Below are 15,735 nucleotides of genomic sequence, written 5' to 3' on the forward strand. Positions count from 1 at the left end.
ATAAAAAAAATAAAAAAATAAAACTTGCAAGGGGAGTTAGTACCAGAATTAAGAATTGTAAGCACAAAATAAAAACATGCATGTCAAATAAGATAGACAAAACATATATGACATGAATCTATGCAAGGGGCAAGATATGAAACATGCTAAACAATGTAAGTATGAAGTGCATCCAATGTGGAATATCACAGGCATTGGGCATATATGAGATAACATGAACATAAGGTATGATGAATGAAGTGTGAGTGTGAGATTTGTGAAGTTCGATCAATCACAAAAAGGTTTGAGATCGATCTCAAAACTTCGATCGATCTCTCAAGATCAATCTGAGATTGAAGTTCGATCGATTGAACTGTGATTTCAGATCGATCGAACTTTGATGATCTCTCCTCAAAGTATATTTTTTTGAAATTTTTGAAAAATGAAAAACTAAAATTAAAAATTTTAATTAAAAATTGTAAAATAAAATAAAATAAAATAGAATAAAATATTTTTGGATTTTTTTTTTAATTAATAAAATAAAATTAAAAATTAAAAATTGAAAAATAGAAAATATTTTTGAATTTTTGAAAAATAAAATAAAATAAAAATATTTTGGATTTTTGAAAATTAAAAAGTCAAATAAATTTTTTTTATTAAAAAGTCAAATAAAGTCAAACAAAGGTCAAAATAGAGAAGTGAAGAAATGAGATCGATCTGAACAAAATGTTCGATTAATTAGACAGAAGACAAAAGTATGCAGGTTTTTGGTTCAAAAATTTGGCTAAGTGTTGGAACTTGAAGATCGATCGAATGATGAAGTTGGATCGATCGAAGAACTTCAGATCGATCTTGAAATGTTTTCGATCGATGAGACAGAGAGCTGAAATATGCAAGTTGATGCAGGCTCAAAATTTGTCTAAGTGTTGAAATACGAGATCGATCGAACCTTGAAGTTGGATCGATCTAAGGTTCTCTGATCGATCTGAAAATAAATTCGAACGATGGGATAGAGAGGTGATTTGGATGCAGGTGGATGCAGGTCGAAAATTTTTCTAAGTGTTGGATGCAGGTGGAAGTTCGATCGATCGAACTCTCATTTGAGATCGATCGAACTTATGCAAAATGCTCAATCACAACATAAAATTGCATACAATCCTAATCACAGTTCCTATCAATGCGTATGAACCAAAAACAAGTATCTAGACTTTGCAAGAAATGAAATTTAAGATAGAAATGAGGGAGGAATAGGGTTTTGACACCCTACGAAATGCTTTTGCTAGTCTTTAACGTCTCTAGCAAGACAATGGGCTCTTTTAGCCCGGATCAAAAATCTTGTTATGCATCCCCTCCTTGTTGGGGTGATAGATGCTTTGAACTCCATCCAACAAATGGTTCTTTGAAGAACTTGTTGAATTTAGCTCAAAAGGAACTTTTGATCCTTTGTCTATGCAATCAAAACTTTTGGGCTTCCATGCCCTTTCAAAGCAAGAATTTGAAACAACACTTTGACAATGCAAGGTTGAAGATGATCCCTTTGAAGTTTTGGTCTTGCACAAAAGCTCACTTCCTTGACATTGAAGATCGTGACATTTTTCCACAACATTGACCTCTCCTTCATATTTGTCAAATGAATTGGGTGTGGGATTAAAAATATTCAACTTCACCTTCATGTGGCCAAATGAGATCTTCATTATCCCCGTCCTACAATTGATGTTGGCATTCGCGGTTGCCAAAAAAGGACGGCCAAGGATAACGGGAATTTGGCTCTTAGGATTGGAAACCGGTTCCGTGTCAATGACGACGAAATCAACCGGGAAGAAGAATTTATCACTTTTAATCAAAACATCCTCAATTATACCCCTAGGCTTCTTGATAGATCGGTCGGCAAGTTGCAAAACTACTGACGTCGGTTTTAATTCACCTAAGCCCAATTTGACATAAACCGAATATGGAAGAAGGTTAACACTTGCGCCTAAGTCAAGAAGTGCCCGATTAATAATATGATCACCAATGATGCATGATGTAGTGGGTGAACCGGGGTCCTTAAACTTTAGAAGAGTGTTATGTTGCAAAATTGAGCTTACTTGCTCGGTCAAAACCACTTTTCTTGGTGCTTGGCTCTTGTTCTTCCGCTTTTGGGTGCACAAGTCTTTCAAGAATTTGGCATAAGTCAGAATTTACTTGATTGCATCAAAAAGTGGAAGATTGACTTTCACTTGCCTAAATATTTCCATGATTTCATTGGTTTTTGCCTTTTGCTTGTCTTTTGAAATGGATCCTTTTAAGGCATCCGGAAATAGGACTTTTGGTTCAAAAAAATTTTCAGAATTTTTCTTTGAAGTCTCTTCAACACAAGAAGTTTTTAAATCACTTTGTTTCAAATCATTTTTCAGCAAAACTTTTTCAACGTCATTTTTCAAAACTTCTTTTTCAAACACATTTTTCAAGAGTTTCTTATTCACAAGATCATGTATATGCAATGAAGGAGGAATGGGATGTGAGACGGGACGGGTGACAACTTGAGGTTGCACCGGTTCACTCTCTTCATTGGACATTTCAACTTGATTGTCCACAATCCTACCACTCCGCAAGGTAGTCACCGCATTAACATGCTCAATGGTATGGCCTTCCGATGAGGAATGGGTTTCCACAACACATTGTTGCTTAGGTGGGGCATTCATAGGCATTTTTCCCTTCTCTCTTGCATTTAAGGTGCTAGCTGTTTGCCCTACTTGGGTTTCTAGCTTCGCAATGGATTGAGAGTGAGAATGGAGCAATTGTGTGTTAGCCTCTAAAGTGCCCAAAGCATTCAAAACTTTTTCTTCAAAGGCGGGACTTCTAACATTTCCTTGGGAATAAGGTTGGTTGGGAAAATGAGAATTAGCAAATTGATTCCCTTGTGATTGATAAGATCTATAACCTTGGGATCCTTGGTTTTGAAGTGGAGGTGGAATGTATTTCCCTTGAAAACCGCCTTGGGAAGGGTTTGAGCCCTCTCCTTGGTTTTTCCAAGAGAAATTCGGATGATTCCTTCAACTTGGATTATAATGAGTACCATAAGGATTGTTCCCTTGGTTGACAAAAACTGCATTGACTTGTTCATTAGGTTCGTTTTGCACTTGTCCGTGAGGACAATGAGAAGTAAAATGAAGAACACTAGAACAAGTCATACATGATTCATTTGATGCACGATGAGAATGGTTAGGGAAGGAAGATACTTGGTTCGCCGAGTTTTGGTTAATCAAGAATTGATCAAACCTTTGAGATAAAGACTTCATTTCGGCGGCTATTTCATTTGAGTGGTCGACTTGATGTAAGCCAACACTCTTCCTACCTTGTGAATTTCTACCATTCTTGGATGATAATGTTCTATGCAAAGAGTTTTCACTCATGCTTTCATAGAGACGCCACACATCATCTTCATGCCTATCAATGTATGAGCCACCCATGGAGGCATCAACCATGCCTTTATAATTGTCCGATAAGTTCTCAAAGAAATATTGAACTAATTGCCATTTGGGCATGTCATGATGTGGACACTTCCTAACCTTTTCATTGAAGCGCTCCCATGCCTCATGAAACGTTTCTCCATCCCCATGTGAAAATTCTCGAATTGAGGTTCTCATGGCATTGGTCTTAGAAACTGGATAGTACTTCTTCAAAAACTCTTATTGCATTTCTGCCCAAGAAGTGATTGAAAAAGGCCTAAGATTGTTAAACCAATATTTTGCCTTGTCTTTTAAGGTGAATGGAAAAAGTTGGAGTCTTAAGACCTCTTCCGGCATGTCCGTATATTTTACGGTGGAACATACTTCTAGAAACTCATCCAAATGCTTGTAAGGTTCTTCACTTAGAAGTCCATGAAAGTTAGGAAGCATTTGAATGGTTTGTACTTTGATTTTATAATGATGTGCTCTAAATGGTGGCAATTGAATGCATGTGGGTGCATTGTATTCATTAGGCACATAATGGTCTCGTAAAGCAAGAGGTGGATTAGCTACTTGAGGTGCAACATGAACACCTTGGTTTTGATTTCCTTGATTGATGATGGGAGGTTGTGGTGCATACATTGGCCTTGGCATTCCATATGGAACTTGGCATTGTTGTTGTGGTGGATGAATGAATGGCCTCGGCATGCCTAATGGTACTTGCATGTTATCATGATGCATATTGGGGTGGAGGATACCTTGTTGGTCTATGTGACCAAGGTCCTCCACATGGTCCTCATTCTGTTCTTCCATTGATGAAATGGATTGACTAGAACTACCGCTTCCCCTAGGGTTTCGAACAATGGATTCAAGATGAAAATTTAAAGGGACAAGAGTGGGTCTCAATGATCTACGACCATACATGCACAATGCAACACAACAAGCAAAAAAATGTCAAACACTTCACCTTCACAACAAATCAATCAACAAACTTCCTCCACATACATTGTTCCCATACTCCCATGCTTGAACAACATGCAAAGAAAAATAAAATTGCCTCCACACGGGCTCACGATTTATCTAAGAATTGAATTACAAACCTCCACACGAGCCGACGATTTAACTAAGTGATTGAGTTAGAAAGATCTCACAAAGGTCCTATAGCACTTCAACTCTAAATTTAAAGCTTAGCTTAGCAATTTTAAATTTTTAGCATTTTCCCTTTTTTGCGTAGCTCCTTTGCTTGGATGCTCCTTGCTTGCCTCCTAGCTCAATACTCCTTGTCAAAGATGAACAAACACAATAAGTAACCAAAAGAAAAATAAAAACAAAGTAAAGATACGATCAAAAGAGTACTAATTCCTAATGGATTCCACAAATACGACGTTGCCTAATCAAATCAATCCCCGGCAACGACGCCAAAAACTTGCTCGGCTCATGTCGCGTGATCAAAAGCTTAAGAGTGTGCATTAAGACGAGGGCCAAGTTTTACATTTATAGAAGCCACTACTACCTTCACTAAAAATATAGTAAGGGCGAGTAGGGATCATCCCAAGGGATTGTGAGGGTCGAACGAGGTTGTGGAATTGCTATTAGGGCTAGTAGGTCGAATGATCAAACAATTGGTTGGTTGGTTGATTAGACTAGAGAGCAACTAAATTAAAATAAGTGATAACAAAAGAATGTAATTAAGAGTAAGTAAGAGAGAGAAGAGTCTTGGGGTTTAGAGATCACCACCAAGCAATGCATTTCTATACCATTGATAAGTGATTAATGAGGGCAAATGGTGTGTTGCAATATTGGTGTGTGTGTGTGTGTGCTTGGTTAATTCAATAAGTAAGGAAGACTAGTTAAGCATGTATTGTCTAAGTATCATGTGAAAGGCACAATATATCTAAGTAATGAAGCATATATTGTCTAAACAACATGTGAAAGGCACAATAGATCAAAACAAGTCATTAATCCTTTCATTAAGCTCACAATCCAAATATGACACAAGGTTAGAGACATATGCTACTTGCATTTAAAAGTATGGAACATCAAACAACAAGCATGGATTGTCCTCCCATCTAACCACTATGCTACCACTAAACTAAATTAAGCTAATGACATGAAATTAAACTAATTAAGCTAAGGGAGAGGCACAATCCATCAAGAAATAAGCATGAACCATCTAGAGAATCACAAGAGCATTCCTTTAAGCACTATGTTTTGACAATCTCTAAATCTATAGCATCAATACACATAGACATGCATCAATAACACAAAATCTAGAAACAAGCACATGAACATCTATTCTAACATACATAGACATATGGATAGAATGAAATGATCAATTGAAAGCATTTAACCACATAAATCATTGAACAATCAAGATCTATATATATCAAAGTGTCAAAATATTAATTACAACACTAATCCCTCAATAAATACACAAGATTAAGATATAGAAAGCATGCTTGGGGCGAATTAGTCCCAAGAGGATATCTAGCCACTCATGGTGATGTTGCTCCAACTCTTAAGGGCTAACTCTATGGAAGAAATCTGCTCCTTGTTGATGACGAACTCCAATGGTGTCTCTGGCCTCCTCCTCCTCCTCTAAGCTTGCTCTCCAAGAGATGATATGATATTAGGCTCCCTAGAATTGTATATCTCAAAAAGTGCATCATATTCCTTTTATAGGTAGGTCAAATGACACCCAAAATGAGCTGGGGTCGTGCACACAATATTTCCTAATGATTGGATAAAGGACAACTTTCAATGAGCTGGAAATTTAACTTTTTCGTACTGGAGGAAGTTCGATTGATCGAACCTTGGACTTGGATCGATCGAACTTGGCTGAGATCTATCGAACTTGGCTGAGATCTATCGAACTGAGGCTGGATCGATCCAATGGTTGAGCTTTTTGGGAAAAGACAAATCCGAGATATTTTGGGGGATATTTTTGGGAAAAGGATAAAAGTGGTTAGTGGGTGGTACAGCTGTGGATAAAATCAATCATTTGAATAAGGACAAAAGTGTTCGATCGATCGAAGGGTGGTGTTGGATCGATCGAACTTTGGACTTTCTGCTTTGGGTCAAGGTTTGGATCTATCTTGAAGTACTGAGATCGATCAGTGTTCGATCGATCTAACCTTGAAGTTGGATCGATCGAACTTTGCTGCTTCCCACCTTTGGCTTCATTTGCTTCTTTCTTTCTCCACTTTGTTCCTTTCTTTGTTTAATCCCAGAATTGCTTCAATTAAGCTTTTATTTGGCTGAGTTAGCTTATTTTCGGGATAAGTGCCTGAAAATGGAAATAATACGAAATCAATCTTAAACGGTAAAAAGATAGATAAAGGTACTAGAATGCCTAAGCTTAAGGGGTTTAAATACGCACTTTTCAGCGCTCATCAGCACCGTTTTGAGTTCTATCCTGATGTGGCAAATACCGGGTATATCGTACAAAAATACCCTCACTTAGAGTCTGCTACCTCATAATAACTTGGGCGTTTACGTAATTTTAAAACCCTAACCACTCCAACTTCTTTCTCACGCGTATCTCTCCTACACTTCATGTTCTATCCAAACCCTAATTACACACGGTCACCATGCTGAGACCAACACTGCCATCATGTGAAAAGGAACATCCTGAAAGTGGCCAATCATCTCTGATTTCACCGCAATCAAGGACCAAGCTTCTTGCTTGCTTCAAAGCCCAATCAATCTATGCATCCATATCTTCATATGGATCATCCTTTTTCCTCCTAGCACGTTGAAGACGTAACGCTGCCCTACAATAGTATACTTAGCGATGTCCAATCGAGCTTCTAAAAGAACTTTTGAGCCTTCGGTATAAAATGGATCTAGTACTGGAGGCCCGAGGTGGCGATGGCGTTGGAGAAGAGATTGTAGCCGTTCGCCAGAATTGTTCAGTCGAGAATTGGCCGCACTATTTCGTCGAAGATGGCCGGAATTATTTATCCATCGATGAATGGTGGTTCGTCGTGAGACCAAAGCTTAGAGGAAGTGTGCATTAAGGCGAGGGCCAAGTTTTATATTTATAGAAGCCACTACTACCTTCACTAAAAATAATATAGTTAGGGCGAGTAGGGATCACCTCAAGGGATTGAAGTCGAATTTGGTTGTGGAATCGCTATTAGGGTTAGTAGGTCGAGTGATCAAACGAATGGTTGGTTGGTTGATTAAACTAGAGAGCAAATTAAACTAAATAATTGAAAGCAATAAAGAGTAAGTAAGAAAGAGAGAGAGAGATCTTGGGGTTTAAAGGTCACCACCAAACAATGCTTTTCTACACCCTTAACTAATGACTAATGAGGGAAATGTGTGTTGCAATATTGATGTGTGTGTGTGTTTGGTTAATTCAAATAGCACGGGTGACCAATTAAGCATACATTGTCTAATCAACATGTGAAAAGCACAATATATCTAGCAATTAAGTATATATTTTCTAAATAGCATGTGAAAAACACAACATATCTAGGAAGTCATTAATCTTTTCATTAAGCTCACAACCACACACAACACAAAATTAGAGACATATGCTACTTGCATTCAAAAGTATGGAACATCAAACAACAAGCATAGATTGTCCTCCCATCTAACAACTATGCTACCACTAAACTACAATTAAGCTAATGACATGAAATTAAACTAATTAAGCTAAGGGAGAGGCACAATCCATCAAGAAATGAGCATGAACCATCTAGAGAATCACAAGAGCATTCCTTTAGGCACTATGTTTTGACAATCTCTAGATTTATGGCATTAATACACATAGACATGCATCAATAACATAAGAAATAGAGACAAACACATGAACATCTATTCTAGCATACATAGACATATTGATAGAATGAAATGATCAATTGGAAGTATTAAACCACATAAATCATTGAATAAACAAGATTTATATATATAAAAGTGCCAAAACATGCATTACAACACTAATCCCTCAATAATACACAAAATCAAGATGTAGAAAACATGCTTGGGGCTAACTCTAGCCCTAAGAGGATGTCTAGCCACTCATGGTAGTGCTTCTCCAACCCTCAAGGGCTAACTCCGTGGTAGAGATTTGCTCCTTGGTTGATGAAGAGTCTCCAATGGTGTCTCTAGCTTTCTCCTATAAGCTTCCTCTTCAAGAGTTCTCTAAAAGTATGAGATATGATATGAGGCTCCCCCTTTGTAAAAAGCAATCCTTATCCTTATATAGGTAGGTCAAATGACACCCAAAATGAGCTGGGGTCGTGCACACAATATTCCCCAATGATTGGATAAAGGACAACTTTCAATGAGCTGGAAATTTAACTTTTTCGCACTGGAGGAAGTTCGATCGATCGAACCTTGGACTTGGATCGATCGAACATGGCTGAGATCTATCGAACTTAGGCTAGATCGATCTTCAATGGTGACGCTTTTTGGATAAAGACAAATCTGAGATATTTTGGAGATATTTTTGGGAAAAGGACAAAAGTGGTTGGTAGGGTGGTACAACTAGATAAGATCAATCATTTGGATAAGGACAAAGAAGTTCGATCGATCGAAGAATGATGTTGGATCGATCGAACTTTTTAGATCTCTGAAAATGTCATCATGGCTTTGATCCATCTTGAAGTGCTGAGATCGATTATGTTCGATCGATCGAACTTTGATCTGCAATCGATCGAAGATGTTGATTTCCACCTTTTTCTTCCTTTTGCTTCCACTTGGCTCCTTTCTTTGATTCATCTCAGAATTGCTTCAATTAAGCTCTTATTTGGCTGAGTTAGCTTATTTTCGGGATAAGTGCTTGAAAATGGAAATAATACGAAATCAATCTAAAATGGTAAAGTAAGATAGATAAAGGTACTAGAATGCCTAAGCTTAAAGGGTTTAAATACGCACTTTTCAGCGCTCATCAATGAAGAAATAGAGAGAGAGAGTTGTAATTCAGTTGTGGTGGTTCATTACCCGGAATTGGTAGTGGTGGTTTGGGGTGGGGATGGTGGTGGCGGTGCCACTGCTAATTGTGTGGTGGGGATGGTGGTGGTGCTCCCAGTGGTGGTTATTTGTGGTGGAGAGAGAGGGGGAGACAATGTTCATTTTCTCTCTCCATTGATTTCCACTGCCGACTGTGGGGTTGGGGATGGTGGTGGTGGTGGCAGCGCCAGTGTGGGGGTGGTGGTGTCGGTGGTGGCACCGCTGTGGTTGTAATGTTGGAATGGTGGTGGTAGTTACAACAATGGGATGGTGGTGGAGGCCGGTGGTTGTAGTGACGTTGCCTATGGTTTTAGCTCCTTTTTTTTTTGTTTTTTTTTTTTTTCATAATTAATGGTTTTAGCTCTTATGATGAGTAATTTTGTCTTTTTAAAATTTTTGCCTGGCTCACGTGACAGACATGCTCTTAATTTCTGTTAAATATCTAATGGGACTTGACAATTTGCAAAAATCAGATAGTTCAGGGGTTAGGTGTCTTTTTGATAGTTCATGATGGTTTTTTGAGAGAGAAGAAAGCTTAGGGGTTTTAGTGCACTTTACCCTTTTTGGTATATATTTTGCTTTTAACTTACTTGATATGAGTTCAACAAATATACACTATTTTCCAAGTTTTAAAACATACACATTGATCCTAATTAGATTCCTGATTCATGCACTACCTAGTTGTTTCCAGATATAGCTGAGTTGAAAATCATTCAACTAAGTATGATCTCTTCGTATAATATTTTCTTTTTTCAATGCTACTGTAGCTTGCTTCCTGTTATTCTATTGAGGGAAGTAACTTTGAGGTTAAAGAGAGAGCTACATTTAAAACTTACATACCCTGTGAAGTTGGTAAGCAAGACATCACTTTGCATTCCTGTATCAGTGAATTTAACTTGAGCATTACAAAAATATATTATTATCTGCTTAAATCTTTGCAGCAGACATGGCACTAGACCTTTGTTGGTTTACTTCATATTTTAATTATCAAACATGGAAAAAGGTGATAATATTTGTCTAATCAAGATTTTCATTGCTTAAAAAGCAATATTAAATATTTTATGACCAATTTGTGTATCTATATATGAATATATAAAAATGAGGGGAGTGAGAAGTGACACAAATGATTGATTATGCATTTGAGCACATGAATATAACTTGCAACATTATAAAGATTAATTAAGGTGCAAAATAGGTACCTGGCACAGTAAGATGCACATGAAGGCTTCTCTTTTAGCTAGACGAATTGCATTGAAGCAAATGACTTGGTGTCCACATATCATGGTGGATGGTCCTTGGAAATGCCATCTATATTCAGCTGTACAGCCTAACCTGTAATGCGTACCTGGAATGAGCTTCATGGCATTGCTTGTGAGAGTTGATGCCTCGTGCTTGCCTACAAGGTCAGCGTGAGGATTTTGAATTTTGGATTTGTGGCTAGAATAATGGCTTACCATGGAGTAAGATGTCCCCGATATCTGTATATATCTACTGATATATCCTTATTTCCATGGCATCAGTAAGTCCATTTTACAAATATTATTTATACTCCTTTGACTATTTAGAATTTTTTACATGTTTCATCATCCACAAGATTTCCAATGTGTAGTGATATATCCTTACTCGCTTCTTTATTTATTCACATTTAAAATTTTAATACCTTGGGGATCTATGGAGGTGGTTTTTGTGTCCTTTGATTAGATCAAGGGCTACATTTATATTTGTAGCTGAGAGGGACGTTGCTGATGCTGTACATGAAAATTGAGAAGGTAATACTTTAGGTCATACTTTCATTTGTTTTGTGTTCTTGCTGGGATTGCTTACATTTATGTTGAACTATTATATTTGATGTTGAATGTATGTAACTTGGGGCTACCATGACGACGAGTATCCGAGTCTGCAGGAATAACTAAGCCCTTTTTCTTTCAACCTTCGTGGCGAGGAAAGAAAAAGGGCATGGCTTGATGATGTTGCTGACCGGTATGATATAACGAAGTCAGGACGGTCCACACTTCTCGTATGCTATTTGCACTGCGCGCCACGGATGCTGGGTGCAATTTTGGACAGGGTATTGCATGACACGCCTGCTGGAAAAATTTTCTGGGTTTTCTTAGTTAATGACTTGAGTGTAATACAAGGGGAAAGGAAAGACGGAACTGTTAATATTATGTGGAAAGTCTTGTGATGTGTTTATTAACTTGAATGCTTTGAAATATTTGTATGGTTGAATACATCGTTTTGCTAGTAATTAAGCATTTTATGCCACTCTGCTTTTATGGTTGAGTTTATCTACAACCAGTACGCCTATTGTTTTTCTGACTGACGTTTCCCGTTGGAGTACACATTGAATTTCCCAAATGGCATCCTTGGAATTATTTGACGCCACATTAGGAAGCACACGGAATTGGTGCGTTGGCCCTTGCAATTGGAATTGGGAAAAACTGGTTTAAAGTTTGAATTAACTTTTCTCTAATTCCAATTTTAAGTGCCCAATTCCTAGCTTCCAAACGTATAGTGAGTTGTTGGATTGACCACATTGAGCCATTATAGTATAAAAAATAGCCTTTGTCTTGCATTTTTTTTTTCCTTGGTGAAGTGCACTTGACATTCCTCTAGTAACGTTATAGTACATAAACGACCCCTGTTGTTCACTAAACCATCCTCGAACTTAAAAAGCGTGCAAAACAACGCCTTGCATATTTTCCATTTTGATCATTTTTCGTTTGAATTTATTTTTATAAATAATATAAGAAATGTTCCTCTACTATTTATTAAAGGTACAAAAAAATCAGTACATTATTTTATAATAAAAATATAATAAAAGGAAATAATAATAATAATAATAATAATAATAATATAGTAGTTAGAAATATTGAAATTCAATAAAAGGAAATTTAATTAGAGAATGAAATATATAATATTAAAAATTAAACTACTGAAATTCAATAAAAGGAATTCTAATTCGAGAAGGAAATATATAACATTAAAAAATTAAACTACTGAAATTTAATAAACGAAAATCTAATTTGAGAGGAAAATATATAATATTAAAAAACTTATTTATTTAATTCAATAAAATTTAATTTAATTAGAGAGTGAAATAATAATAATCATAGTAATATAGTAGTAGGAAATATTAAAATTTAATAAATGGAAATCTAATTAGAGAAGGAAATATATAATATTTAATAAATTAAACTACTGAAATTTAATAAACGAAAATCTAATTTGAGAGGAAAATATATAATATTAAAAAACTTATTTATTTAATTCAATAAAATTTAATTTAATTAGAGAGTGAAATAATAATAATCATAATAATATAGTAGTAGGAAATATTAAAATTTAATAAATGGAAATCTAATTAGAGAAGGAAATATATAATATTTAAAAACTCATTTAATAATATAGTAGTAGGAAATCTAATTAGAGATGGAAATATATATTATTTAAACATTGAATTAGTAAAAAAAAAAAAAGAGAAAAGAAAATCTAATTAGAGAAGGAAATATATAATTTTTTAAAAAATAAGAAAATCTAATTAGAGAAGGAAACATATAATTTTAAAAAGCTTACTTATTTAATTCAATAAAAGGAAATCTAATTAGAGGAGAAATACTAATATTAATAATACAGTGATAGGAAATATTAGTTGAAATTCAATAAAAGGAAATCTAATTAGAGGAGAAAATATATAATTTATTTTAATAAATACTATTTATTTCAAAATCTAATTAGAGAAGAAATACTAATAATAATAATACAGTGGTAGGAAATAGTACTTGAATAAAAGAAAATCTTATTAGAGGAAAAAATATATAATTTATTTTAATAAATACTATTTAATTCAATAAAAGAAAATCTAATCAGAGGAGAAATACTAATAATAAAACTCAGTAGTAGGAAATACTAAAATTTCAATAAAAAGAAATCTAGTTAGAAAATGAAATATGTAATTTATTTCAATAAATACATGCCAATAATTCTATAAGGAAATATATCAATAATTGAATTTTAGTATTTAAGTACATTAATTTATTTAATAATATAGTAGTAGGAAATACCACCAATAATAATAATATAGTACTATGAAATACTTAAATTCAATAAAACAAAATCTAATTAGAGAAGAAAATATATAATATTAAAAAATTAAATTACTGAAATTCAATAAAAGGAAATCTATTTTGAGAAGAAAATATATAATACTAAAAACTTATTTATTTAATTCAATAAAGAAAAATCTAATTTAATAAAATTAGTGATGGCAACGGGTGGAGTTGAGGCGGGTTTGGCTAAACCCTACTCCGCCCACATTACTCTAGAGCCTTCTTCACTAATTTCCGCTGCTGGGCCTATCCTCAAGGTTCAGTGGTTATGGGCCTGAATCCTCCTGGAAGGCCCTTTTTTTTAATCAGTCCAGTACACCCGATCTTGACGTCCACAAAGCAGACCGGGTGTACTGGCCTGATTAAAAAAAAGGGCCTTCCAGGAGGATTCAGGCCCATAACCACTGAACCTTGAGGATAGGCCCAGCAGCGAAAATTAGTGAAGAAGGCTCTAGAGTAATGTAAATGATCTATAAATAGAAAGGAGAAAGGAGGGAATGGGGGAGAAAAAATTTGAAGTGTAATGAAATTCTGTCAACTTAGAGAGAGAAAATTCATACATCTTCAGTATAATATCATCACCCCTACTATGGTAGACATAGTACCAACTCAGTCCCGCGTATCCCGTTTAATTGAGGGGTGGGTTATGTCACTTTTATTCTTTAGTAAAAAAAACTAGCTCAATGTGATCAAATTGGGTTGATAAATAAGTTGGTCCAACTTTTAAATTACTAAGTAGTGAATAATAATTGACGTTTCGAGCAAAGTAACAATGGTCTTAAAATATTAAATATACATTTTATATATATATAATTGGGGCGGAGAAAGTTTATCAGTAAAATCGGCCTCGCCCTAAACCCGTTTCGAGTTTTCAATTATTTTATCATATTCGTCCCAAACTCAGTTAGGGGGCTACCAAATCCGCTCCATCGGGGGTGGGGCGGGGCGGAAACCAGTCAGGTCAGGAGAAATTATCATCCCTAAATGAAATACTACTAATAATAGGGAGCTGATTTTGGCACTCTAACAATTTACTCTACTCTACTCCACTTTTATTTTCTTTTAAAATAAAATTACAAAAGAAGTCCCTACACTACGCATTCCATTTTTTAATGTTGTTTTTGCCCTTAACTGGATTTGATTAATCTTTCTTCTCTTTACGGTCCAAGTTTATGTTTTGTGCTCAACGCCACATATTTTCCACCTAAGGACTACTACGATAATGACATGAACACACAAAATTATCTGAATCAACAAATTCCATTATTTTCCCATGCAAGAAAAACAACAGCAAACCATAAACTCGGAAGGGGGGGACAAAATTCAAACCCCTGGAACAGAGAATTAAAAACGATAGACCATCATTTGAAGATGAACAATACGATATTCTTGTGAGCTCGCCTTCAATGAACAATGGAAAGCAACATCTTTATTTGAAGATGTCAAAGCCAGGGCCGGCCCTGAGATTGAAAAAATCTCGAAAGGCTCCAGGCGGACTTTAAATGTGAGGCCCTCTATACATTTTTTTTTTCCTAAATAAGGCCCTCTATACATAAGTTTCACATGCGCAAATTTTTTATTTTATAAAAGTGCGAAATTTTCATTAAAGTAAATGTGACCACCTTGCATTTTGAGCTGCAAAATTATCAATTAAAGTGCTCAAATCAACTTTTTCCAACACATCTTTTTCAATAGACAAGATAGCCAATCCATTCAATTTCTCTTGTGTCATCATCGACCACTGGTAAGATTTGATTAACTTTTTTTGTAGACATAATTGTGAAAAATCTTGCAATCTTAGAAATCTAAATAGCAATCTTAGAAATCTAAATCACAGGAAACACAATCAACATAAAACTAACTTTAAAAAAAATACTTCGCTGAAAGAAAATATAGATTACCTAAATCTCAATGGCTCAATATGCAATAATATGATTTACAGAAAAGCAAAAATACCTCATGAGATGTCTAAATGGTATGTCTTCAAGTGAAGGATTGCTCGATTGGAACTGCTGTATAGGTTGTATTACAACAAGTTCATTTGTCAAACAATAATTCCATAAGAACAATTGAGATATCGGGCAGTGTCGGCTTTCACACTAAAAACCTTTTAAAAATAAAGAAAAAGACAGCAGTTATTCTTAGTGTTCCAGCACCCTCTCTCCCCAATAATAGATCCTATCTTTCTGAGTTTATTTGGAATGAAATTCTGCATTTCTGGTGAAAAATCTTCCTACCCATTTATAAGATTAAAC

General features: G+C 35.4%; 1 long non-coding RNA gene and 1 pseudogene across 1 annotated transcript in view; both read left to right on the forward strand.

Annotated features, from left to right (window-relative positions):
- The window catches only part of LOC132303565 (uncharacterized), a 28,973-nt gene extending 17,349 nt beyond the window's left edge, over nucleotides 1-11,624 (forward strand). The window contains exon 3 of the long non-coding RNA XR_009481283.1: nucleotides 10,567-11,624. This is a non-coding gene — a long non-coding RNA (uncharacterized LOC132303565). The remainder of the gene's footprint in view (nucleotides 1-10,566) is intronic.
- Nucleotides 3,505-3,603, forward strand: LOC132305655 (small nucleolar RNA R71; annotated as a pseudogene).
- Nucleotides 11,625-15,735: the final 4,111 nt, after the last annotated feature.

This window comes from Cornus florida, unplaced genomic scaffold (genome assembly GCF_030987335.1).
Source record: "Cornus florida cultivar Cherokee Brave unplaced genomic scaffold, ASM3098733v1 CherokeeBrave_3.0.0_Hap2_Chr04, whole genome shotgun sequence".
Lineage (NCBI taxonomy): Eukaryota > Viridiplantae > Streptophyta > Magnoliopsida > Cornales > Cornaceae > Cornus > Cornus florida.